Source organism: Agelaius tricolor, unplaced genomic scaffold, assembly GCF_023055355.1.
Source record: "Agelaius tricolor isolate 1412-34295 unplaced genomic scaffold, bAgeTri1.0.p SCAF_21, whole genome shotgun sequence".
NCBI lineage: Eukaryota > Metazoa > Chordata > Aves > Passeriformes > Icteridae > Agelaius > Agelaius tricolor.
In genome coordinates, this window is record NW_027269281.1 from 7,141,205 (window position 1) to 7,152,296 (window position 11,092).

General features: G+C 44.3%; 1 protein-coding gene across 4 annotated transcripts in view; it reads right to left on the reverse strand.

Moving 5' to 3' along the window:
- LOC139598969 (mothers against decapentaplegic homolog 4) overlaps positions 1-1,720 on the reverse strand; it is a 28,018-nt gene extending 26,298 nt beyond the window's left edge. For 2 of the 4 annotated variants that reach the window (XM_071445903.1, XM_071445902.1), the window contains exon 1: positions 1,512-1,718. The gene's annotated coding sequence lies outside the window, so the exon portion shown is untranslated. Of the gene's footprint in view, positions 1-1,511 lie in introns of all 4 variants that reach the window. The other 2 variants (XM_071445906.1, XM_071445905.1) reach the window with 2 other exon arrangements.
- Positions 1,721-11,092: the final 9,372 nt, after the last annotated feature.

Consider the following 11,092-nt stretch of genomic DNA (forward strand, 5'->3'; position numbering starts at 1 on the left):
ATTTTTCACTTGTGTGTAATGTTTTGATACCCTAGAAATAGGTGTATTAGATAACATCTTTATTGTAATCTGCACAGGGATAATGTTCTCTGCACTTGCTCAAACGTAAAAAACAAAATCACCTCCAGAAACATGGAAAATTCCAGCCTCAAGCAAAAGTATATTTTTTCACAAGGTTAGCAACATAGAAGAGTCCTAAAATTCCAGCAAGACCTTAACAACAGCACAGCAAAGGCTGCTCCTCATCAGGATCCACGGATCTGCCCTCGGCACACCTTTGTTCTCCACTAAATCTGTTGATTCCTCTCAAAAGTCACATCCCTATTGTGTTAGCTTCAACTGAATGCATTATGTAAAGAGCCATCTGCCTAAAAAAGGAATTCTAATTAGAGACACTGCTTTTCTTTAGGCTTCAGCTCTTTGAAATAAAGTTTCTATATCAATATTAAACATGCCTACACAACAAGCAAATCAAAAGAGGTTCATGACTGCAAAGTGAGAAGAAACTCCTTCCAGTTACAATCCAACCAAGAAAAATAAGAGGAGGGCCAGAAGGACAAGTTGGCTACTTATCATGATGCTGGAGTACAAAAACGCATTTAATTTTATAGGGCAGTATAGCTCTTTCAACAACCTTGCATGGAATTATCTACATTACTGAACAAAGTAACAACAGTGCAGGAGCCTGAATTCACTCTTGCCTGTTGACAGTGGCACACTATTATTAACCAAGATAATTCGAGAAGCGGTGGTAAAAACCACCACGATCCTACTCCAACCGTATGTGTTTGAGAAGAACTAGCTTGCAGTAGCACAATTTGGGTACTAAGTGATACACCTAACTCTCAACTAGATTACCCCACAAATTAACCCGTCTTCGTAGGTAAAACATAAGGCTCAACTATGCAGCAAGTCGGAAGGAAGGAAGGAAGGAAGGAAGGAAGGAAGGAAGGAAGGATGGATCTTAATTAATACCCCTTGTGCTGAGCAGCCCCATGCTGTCTGAAAATGAGCTAAAGGCACCGCTCTTTGTTACTGCAAATAAGATGGCAGATTTCAAAGAAGTAAATGAGAAGCGGCTCACATAAAACCACCTAGAGCGTTTTTCCAGCATGCGGGAGAGAGGAGGATGAGAGCAGTCTGCATGAACGGCAGCGGAGGAAAGTTTAACTGGGAACAGGCCGGTTGGAGAGCCGTTGCCGGGATTAAAAAAAAATAATACTAAAAGTTTGAAGGCGGGGCGATCATATTTTTTTCTCGTTCAGGAAAAGAGGGGAAGATGGGGAAGGAGCCAGGGAGGGAAGCCAGAGAAGCGGGGCCGAGGAGAAGCCCCCGGACGGCGGGTGGGAGGAGCCGCTGTCTCGGCTCCCCGGAACAGCAGACGGCACGCCTCCAGCGCGGCAGGGCGGCCCGGCCCGGTCCTGCGGCAGCCTCGGTGGCGAGCGGTGGGAGAGGGCGTGCTGCAGGCGGCCCCGGCGGGCAGGCGGACGAGAGGCGAGAGCGGATGTTACCTGGGCCGCGGGCGGCGGCGGAGCGGCCACTCTCCGGGTGCGGCCTGCGGCTGGGGTGAGGGGTAGCGACGGCTGCGGGGATGAGCCTACTCTCGTCTCAGCCGGCCCCAGTGCGGCAGAGCGGGGCAAGCCTCCGTCCCCCCACCCTCAGGCCGGCGGCGCGGGGGAGGGGGAACCCAGGCGCCCAGTGACGGCCGTCGTCACCGTCGCCTCGTCACCGCAGCTCCGGCCGCTCGCACTCCGCGGCCGCCTCCGACACGTCCGGACGCCACTGCACATGCGCGACATCCGGGTAACGCTCTCCACCGCCACCACAGCCAAGCGCCTCCACGCTCCCCTCGTCACACGCCACTATTACGCCTGCGCGCCTATCGCCCCGCAATAGCCACACTGGCGGCAGCCGGAAACCGGGGCGGGTGGGCACAGTCGGGGTTTAATTTTATGGTTGGCGTCCGGCGGTGGTGCATCGGGCGAGGTCGGCAGCGCTCCTGCAACTGCAGGCGCGGCCCCAAAAAGGAACAGGTCCAAAACTGGAAGCCCAACAAATGCGCAGGGCCGCGTTAGCAACCCCCATAAATGTATGGCCATGGAAATACAACCCCCATAAGTGCAAAGCCCTACAAAAACACCCCCAAAAAATGCACAAATCAGAATCCTAGACTGGTTTGGGTTGGAAGATATCTCAAAGCTCATATAGCTCCAATTCCCCCCTCCCATGGGCAGGTACACCTTCCAAAGACCAAGTTGCTCAAAGCCACATAGAACCTGGCCTTGGATACTTCCAGGGATGGGGCAACCACAGCTTCTCTGGGCAACCTGTTCCAGTTCTTCACTACCCTCACAGGAAAAAAATTCTTCCAAATATCCAGTCTAAAGCTGCTCTCTGTCAGTATTGGATGGAAAGGGTTAAAAGTGGAAGAATGGTGAGGAGGATGGTAGATTTGCTCAAGTGAGCTTGTCCACTGCTGTTTATCCTCTGTTTTGAGAAGTAGAATTTCTGCTTAGAGATAACGTAGGTGTTTGGAGAGACTTGGAGGCAGTCCCATGGACATTCTTGAGCTCCCTGTTTTGGGAGAGAGATCACAGCTCAGAGATCATAAAAAGCACAGAGGACATCACAGCATGGTGCTAAACTATGCGTGCGCAGGCCCTGGATAAATTGGTGTGTTGGAGAAGATGAAACAGGAAAGCCTTATAAATATGATTGCCTGGCAAAAGATTTTGAGAATATAGAAACTATAAGCAAGATTGAAATGAAAACAAGCTTTGAGATACCTTAGTTACTAAACAACTGGAAAACCATAGTATGGCTGACTGAAGGTAATCCCCTTTTGATTAAACAATACCCTCTGCTTGCAGACAGGTCCAAGGATCCGAGCAGACCCTACTAGCTTGGCAGAAGGGGTCCAAAGAGTAGATTTTAGGGTTTAAAATGTAACACAGTATGGTAACGTAATGATTCTTATAGGCTGTATGTAAATGCTATATGATCTGTATATTGTATTAGATTGGTTTGTGAGAATTGGAATATTCAACGCAGAAGATTTATTGTATTGTAACGGGAACCTCGCTCTCTCATCCTCTCATCTTCTTTACCACTCTCTTTACCTCTCTCTCCCTCTTTCGGGCCTGCTCCAAGCTGCAGCTGGCAGCTCCCAGCAGGGCCCCTGCACCCAGGCCCTTTGCAATAAACCGCAAGTTCCACAACCTGGCTTCAGAGATCTCTCATCTCTGTCCATCCCAACCGTCCTACCCCCCGGCACTCCTACATTGTTGCAAACAGCAGATCTGCCACCCACTAGCATGGACTGAGTCTAACAATGCCTGCATTCCCACTTGTGTGTCTCCACCCGGGTGTTGCTTTGGGATCCTCTGGTTAGCGAGGTAATGAAATTAATTTACTTTTTGCATTTCAGCCATGGTTTTGTGGTTGTGTCACTGTGAAAAACACCAATCACTTGTTTTTAAAATTTTAAAAAGTTTAATTATAATAAAATGGTTATAAAAATAGTAATATAATTAGAGTAATAATAATTTGGACAATTTGGATTAGGACAACACGAGACAATAGAAACAAAGAGTTACGGACAGTCTGGGTACCTCTTTCTGGGCAAAATAAGCCCGAAAAAGGACACACATTAACAGAGGATTAACCCTTAAAAGCAATAACCTGTTGCATATTCATACATCTCATACATGATGCGTAAATTCCATTCAAACAAATGAGTCTGTCTGGTCAGTGTCAACTTCTTCCTCTTAATCCTGACAGCGTCTTCAGAGCTGAGCGAGCCAGGAAGTAGTTAGTTTCTTCTGATAAGGGAGCAATAAATTCTCTTTCTCTGAAAGATTTAGGTGTCCTGTGGCTGCTATCTGGTATGAGTACCTCATTCATTTCTTTAAAAAATATCCCACATACATAGTTTCTATTTTAACTACAAAAGTTACATTTTAACTACAAAACTACATTTACCATACTATTAAAATTTTAATACAGCACTACTAATCAATGCAGCATAATACATATAGTAAATATCTTCGTAGAGCCATATAATATGCACTTTTTACAGTCACCAAAAATGTCAGGTTAAATGAAACTCTCTAACAGTATTACTTTTAGTATTAGGGAGTAGGCATTACTTTATTCTGGCCAGGGTGCACAGGGATGGCTCCACCTACATGCACACGACTTTCAAAACTTTTCACTTATGTAATTATTTTTAGCAAACAAAGAAATTAATGTTCATTGGTTTTAAATTACATAATTATCTTCATTATTAGTTTTCTGTCTTCTATTGGTTATTGATTTCTTGCTTCTTATGCCAATCAGTCCATGTTTTTCAGTCTTTTTATTATCTTTTTCCCAGACAGGGAGTCTCCAGGACTCAGGCTGAAATGTCTTTGTTAGTCGTTTCTTTATCTTCTGGTTACTCCAACATGTCCTCGGAGGGCTATAAATTCTGGATTCCAGGTGTCCGGCTTTTAACTCTCTCAGGCTTTGTTCACCGAAACTTATCAGGGTTAGTTTAGCAAAACTTAAAAGTTTCAGTAATCTAATAATCAGACTTTAGCAATAAGAGTCTGTGAAAAGAAAGTTAGCTATGTGCTGGCCAGAGTGGAAAACTACACTGCTTGACTTCTTATGATCAATACACTGCTTATGATTAATTAAAACAATTTAAAAGTTAATTAAAGCCATTAATTAGAAAAAATAATTAGAAAAGTTATATAATTTCCAACAGTTGTTCCAGCTGCCTGCCTGTGTCAAGTCACACAGTCAGTTTGAAGCTAATGCCTCATGCCCTTGTCCAAAGTCCCTCTCCAGCTCTCTTGTAGTCACTTTAGGTACTGGAAGGTGCTCTAAGTTCTCATCGGAGCCTTCTCTTCTCCAGGCTTAACAACCCCAACTCTCTCAGCCTGTCTCCATAGCAGAGGTGCTGCAGCCCTCTGATAACCTTCATGGCCTCCTGTGGACTTGCTCCAACAGGTCAATATCCTCCTTATGTTGGGGCTCCAGAAATGTACACAGTCTTCCATGTGGGCTCTCACAAGAGTGGAGTAGAGGGGCAGAATTCCTTCCTTTGACCTGTTGGTCACACTGCTTTGGATGCAGCCTAGAATATAGTTGGGCTCCCACAAGTTGAAGCCCTGCAAATGTAACCCAAGCAAACTCACAGCCCTGCAAATGCAAAGCCCCACAAATCTAATCCCAACAAATGCATTGGGCCAGAAATGCAACTGCTTTTCTATTTTGCATCACCTCATACAGCTAAAGCAAACTCTGCAAAGGAATTAATCTGAAATTGAGAAGAATAATTTTTTTTTTTAACTAGAAGGCTACATCTTTATGCCTTTGTGGTGTTGGGCCACCATTAGAATACAAACAGAAGGGAAAAAGTTCATGAAATACCATATCCACTACAAAACACAATATATTTTTGCTAAACATGTAGGGTGTTTCCAATGTGCTGGTTGAAATACTAAGGCCTGAACAACAGGCCCTGAGCCAAAGTAGACTGCCGAAGCCTACCGGAACCCAGGCTAGCTCTGTACACTCCGGTAGCCACGACAGGAGTGGGGAACAGCTGGGGACTGGGGTTTGCCCACAGCTGAACCTGAAGAGCTGCAAGCTCTACAGTGCATGCTGTTACAGCCATGGCAGGGACCAGGTGAAGGAGGAGGCTCTTTGTCTTGACGTTCCACGGGAAAGTTTATTCCAGGTGGAAGGAGTAGGACAAAAAAGAACCCCTCACCCTAGTATGCAGGGGTTTTTTGTTCAGATACAAACAGCTAACCAATAGGGAATCCTCAGGGGAGGAGTGAGCCGATTACATCAACACTGTGGGACCAATAAGGATAGGGGGAGGAGAGGGAAAGGTCACATGGGCCAATGGGGTGTCATGGATTAGGGGAGTTCCAAGTGGGTGTTTCAATCAGGGATTGGCCCAGGGGGTGAGTGGCAGGGAACATTCAGGAAAAAGGGGCAGGGTTGCCTTGACAGGCAGGGAAAGAGGGGTAGAGTCACCTTGACAGGCAGGGTAGGAGAGCAGGGTTGCTTTGACAGGCAGGGAAGGGACTAGAACAAAGGGAGGGGAATAGCTTGAGGGACAGCTTTAAGGGAGGGTACAACTTAGGGAAAAACCAACTTGGGGAAAATGTGGGGGGATAACAGATTGAACCATTTAATAACTTAATGAACTAAACATGAACCACAACAGTAGACCTCTAGATGAACCTTCCAACCAAATGTTATATATATATATATTCACTCAGCTAAATATTGTTATGTGTGATCAGTTATTGGCAAAATATGTATTTCCCTTTCCGTATCTAGAAACCAGACAAGGCCACATCTGGCCTTCTTAGGGGGATGTAGGATCAAAGACAACTCCCTTGGTTCCTCCTTGAGCTCTGGCCAGGCTTTGTGAGAAAGCCAACAGGAGAATGAAACTAGAATCTATGTCAGCTTGTTTGTTTAACAGTATAAAAGCTGGGCTACTAACACAGCAAAGTCAGGAAGCCTTGTGACAATCCTGCAAAGGTGGATGTACTGCAGGATTTCCCAGTTCCCAGGCATGGTTCTCCAGCCCTTCACTGTGATAGCTTCCCTCACCTGATGTTTAAAGGATGCCTGGATGAAGGGGTAAAGTATTAGGGTTGTGAAAAATGTGTATTTTATGATTGGCTTTTCGCAAATATTAAAATTAATATTATATGTGTTGTGTTAGAAAGTTATGCTGTATTAATTCTCTTAAGTAGTGTGTTAAATATAGTTTTAGGTTATAACAAAATGTTAAAATAGAAACTATGCTATGTAGGATACTTTTTTTTCTAAAGAAAGGACTCACACTGAGATAGCAGCCACAGGACACCTAAATCTTTCAGAGAAAGAGAATTTATTGCTCCCTTATCAGAAGAAACTAACTACTTCCTGGCTCGCTCAGCTCTGAAGACGCTGTCAGGATTAAGAGGAAGAAGTTGACAATGACCAGACAGACTCATTTGTTTGAATGGAATTTACGCATCATGTATGAGATGTATGAATATGCAACAGGTTATTGCTTTTAAGGGTTAATCCTCTGTTAATGTGTGTCCTTTTTCGGGCTTATTTTGCCCAGAAAGAGGTACCCAGACTGTCCGTAACTCTTTGTTTCTATTGTCTCGTGTTGTCCTAATCCAAATTGTCCAAATTATTATTACTCTAATTATATTACTATTTTTATAACCATTTTATTATAATTAAACTTTTTAAAATTTTAAAAACAAGTGATTGGTGTTTTTCACAGGGTAACTGGTGATGTATCTTTCTTAATCACTATAGGCATTCTTTTGTAGTAATGATTATGTGCATTGCTTATCCTTTTGTAATTCTTTGCAGTTTTGCATTATAGTAAATTACACTATTCCTTAAGTTGGTGTCTGTCTGTGTCGGTGTCTCTGACGCTACGCAACAGCAAAACAAAATTGGTGTAGTTAGCAGGATTTCATGGATAGTCTGTTGCAAAAATTTAAATGTGCCCCTTCCCAGGCTGGGAAGAAGTGGACTCAAAAATTTTGGAAGGATAAAGAGAAAGTGGTGAATGTCCGACTGATCAGAAGTGTAAAGAAGGAAAAGGTGAAGGTGCCATTTGTGCATTTTTAGGAGCCTGTTTGTCTTGTGCACAATGAGAAGCTAAAGATTCACTTGTTTCTGAGCAGATTTCTGATGTAGAGTATACTATTTTAAAGTCAGAAATTGAAGTTTTGAAGTCATCATTAGCCTTTAAGAGGGAAACAGGAAAAAAAATGGGAATCCAAGTTGATAAATTTAGGATTAAAAATTATCATCTTAAAACTGAGGCTAACCACCTTAAAACTCTGCTCACTGCAGTGGAGCACAGAGAGAAACTGTTGCTGAAGAAATTGCATCCTGCTTTAGATACGTGACTCTGCAAATTGGTACATCATATAGACCCCAAGACTTGGGACAGGGATATTTTCTGTGATTGTGATAATGATAAAACTGTAGAAAACCCTGATTTCAAATCTGATCAGGGTAACAATAAGATGTGCACTCCTGTATGTGAGAAAAAACTGCTCACTTTGAAAATTTAAAAAGGTTTATTAAACCTTAACAAAAATACAACAAAGGACTACATAAGGAAAAAGCTGCAGCGCTGGGAACTGCCCCTCATGCATACCACATGGCCAGTTTGTCTTCAAGATGGATGCTCAGTCTTTTATACCTCTGGGGGTTGCATCAGCCAGCCCTGGCCCCTCCCAAAGTCTGTCAGTCAGCTCTTCTTTGTATTTTATCGGTTGTAGGATTGATGGGGGTAGCACGGTCAGGACGGACGGAGATGAGAGATCTCTGAAGCCAGGTCATGGAACTTGCAGTTTATTGTAAAGGGCGTGGGTGCAGGGCCCTGCTGGGAGCTGCCAGCCGCAGCTTGGAGCAGGCCCGAAAGAAGAGAGGGGGAGAGAAGATGAGAGGGTAAGAGCGTAAAAGCATAAGAGAGTAAAAGGGGTAAGAGCATAGAAAGGTAAGAGATAAGAGGCAAGAGCTAAGAGGTAAGAGTAAGAGTAAGAGTACAAAGTTCCCGTTACAATACAATAAATCTTCTTCTGTGTTGAATATTCTGATTCTCACTAACCAATCTAGTACAATATACAAATCCTATAGCATTTCCATACAGCCTATAAGAATCACTACCTTACCATACTGTGCTACATTTTAAACCCTAAAACTACTCTTTGGACCCCTTCTGCCAATCTGGCAGGGTCTGCTTGGACCCTTGGACCTGCCTGCAAGCAGAGGGTATTGTTTAATCAAAAGGGGATTACCTTCAGTCGGCCATACTATGGTTTTCCAGTTGTTTAGTAACTAAGGTATCTCAAAGCTTGTTTTCATTTCAATCTTGCTTATAGTTTCTATATTCTCAAAATCTTTTGCCAGGCAATCATATTTATAAGGCTTTCCTGTTTCATCTTCCCCAACAATCAGTGGAAACTGTTTTCTTGTAACTTGATTGGAGATCAGATGTTGCCATGCTGCACCCCCTAAGCAACAAGTTTTTCCATTCCCAACTGCCCCACGCAAGGGACACGTGCATGCCTTCTTTTTTACCTGTCCTAGACAACCCTGGCTGTCTGATGGTCACAACACAAGGGGGGGGGGGGGAAGGGAACTATGGGGAGAACAGAGGACATCTAAACTACAATAACATAACTATATATCACTAAAGCTTTTCTTAATATTCACACAATAGTTCTCTTTTAATTGCAAGAGCCAATCATTTCATTAACTATCTATAACACTGTGCATATTATTCACTGGCCTCCGACAGAATTGGTAAAATCGCAGGAGAAATATTCAAACCATATCCAAAAAACAATTCAATCCAAGTGGCTGATTTGCAAAATCATTATGGCCATAAGTCAGGTGAGATTAAAAACCCACAAATGGAATACTATCAATACATACGTAACAATATGTGGTGTTTGACAGGAAATATGTTTTCTGGGATGTTGTGGTCAGGCCAATTGGTGCTCAGATTTTAATATTGGCACCTAATGTGGCCATTGAGACATTGGATCCACCTCTGAGAACACGGGGTTAAAAGCAGGGCTCTCCCCTGGGAGGCTCTCTTGGGTTCCGGTCCCCTGCCCGGCTGCGGGCTGGGCGGGGGAGGGGAAGCCATGCGGCCGGGCCCTGGACAGAAGGGAGGTGAAGGCCCCTGCAGGATGGAAGGGTGGAGGAGCACTGAGAGGAATCAGGCAGCCACCCCCCGCCCCCCCCCCAGGAGAGACAGAGAGCCTGTGCCTGTGCTTGTGCCACCTTGAAATTTAATAGTGGCCGGCCGAGAAGGAGAAGGGGGGGCGGCGAGAAGGTGCCTGGCTGGGCAGCCGTGGGAGTTCTGGACAGACAGAGCTTCAGATTTTTAACCCTTTTCCTGGATGATGGAAACCTTGCAAATGCTAATCCTCCTGGAGCTGAATGAGAAGAGAGATAGAGATGAGATAAGAGGAAATGGGCCACAAGAGAAATAGAGAAGAACTCAGGTGGAAGTGATGATGGAGTAGCTTATGCTGGACTTTTTGTGTAGCCATGGACAGAGCCATGTTTCCTTGTCATACAGAGACTGCATTCTAGGGGGAGGCAATGCCTCAGAACCAAGAGGGTTCGGTGTGGGTACCCCTCGGACCCAGGGGGTGAAAAATATGGGGAGGACAGATGTCCCAAAGTTGAGACTGTGCCTTTTTGGAGTGGGACGAAGCATCCTTAAAAGTCGACCCTAGAAGCAGCTCTGGTCCGTGTTCAGTGGTGAGAGCGCTGGACATGAAAGGAAGAGGTCACCATTGGCACAAGAAGGACTCCTTCTCCTCTTGATGAACTGAGGATTGAGTATTCTGAAGGGTGGTGCCGGACTGATAGTCGATGATTTGGGGGATGTATTGTATTGGGAATTTGGTGGGGAGGAGGAGGAGATGTATTTGTGAAGTTTTCATTTTCCTTGTGTGTTTCTTTTTTTTTTCCTTTCCCTTGTAGTTTGGTTAATAATTTTTTTTTTCCTAAGTGGGAGCCTGCTTTGCTTATTCCTGGTCACATCTCACAGCAGAAACCAAGGGAGAGGGTATTCTCATGGGGGCACTGGCATTGTGCCAGTGTCAAACCATGACACAATGGTCCATACATTTGGATTCCAGTTGGTTCTCATCAACAATTAATACAATTTTTAATAGATACAGAAGCACAGCATTAAATATTAATGCAGCAGGATACCAAGAAGCTGAGTGTATGACCTGGACGGCAAAGAGTTAAAATCACTGGAGTAAATGTAGCAAGCAGTATCTGCTGAGCTGCTCCCCCCACAAGGAGTGGATGCTGGCTACTTGCTTTGCAATGAACAATGATAATGAAAACAAATTGGGTTTTGATCTTTTGAATAGTCAAACCTGGCATTTACCAGATAGCAACATGTGGTCTTGCAGTTCAAATGATGACCCTAGCCCCCTCAAAAATTGGGGGGCTGTAGTGCAGTAATTTCATAGAGCACCTGTACTCCCTAAAACAAAAATTCCTGCTGCAGCACAAAATGAAACTT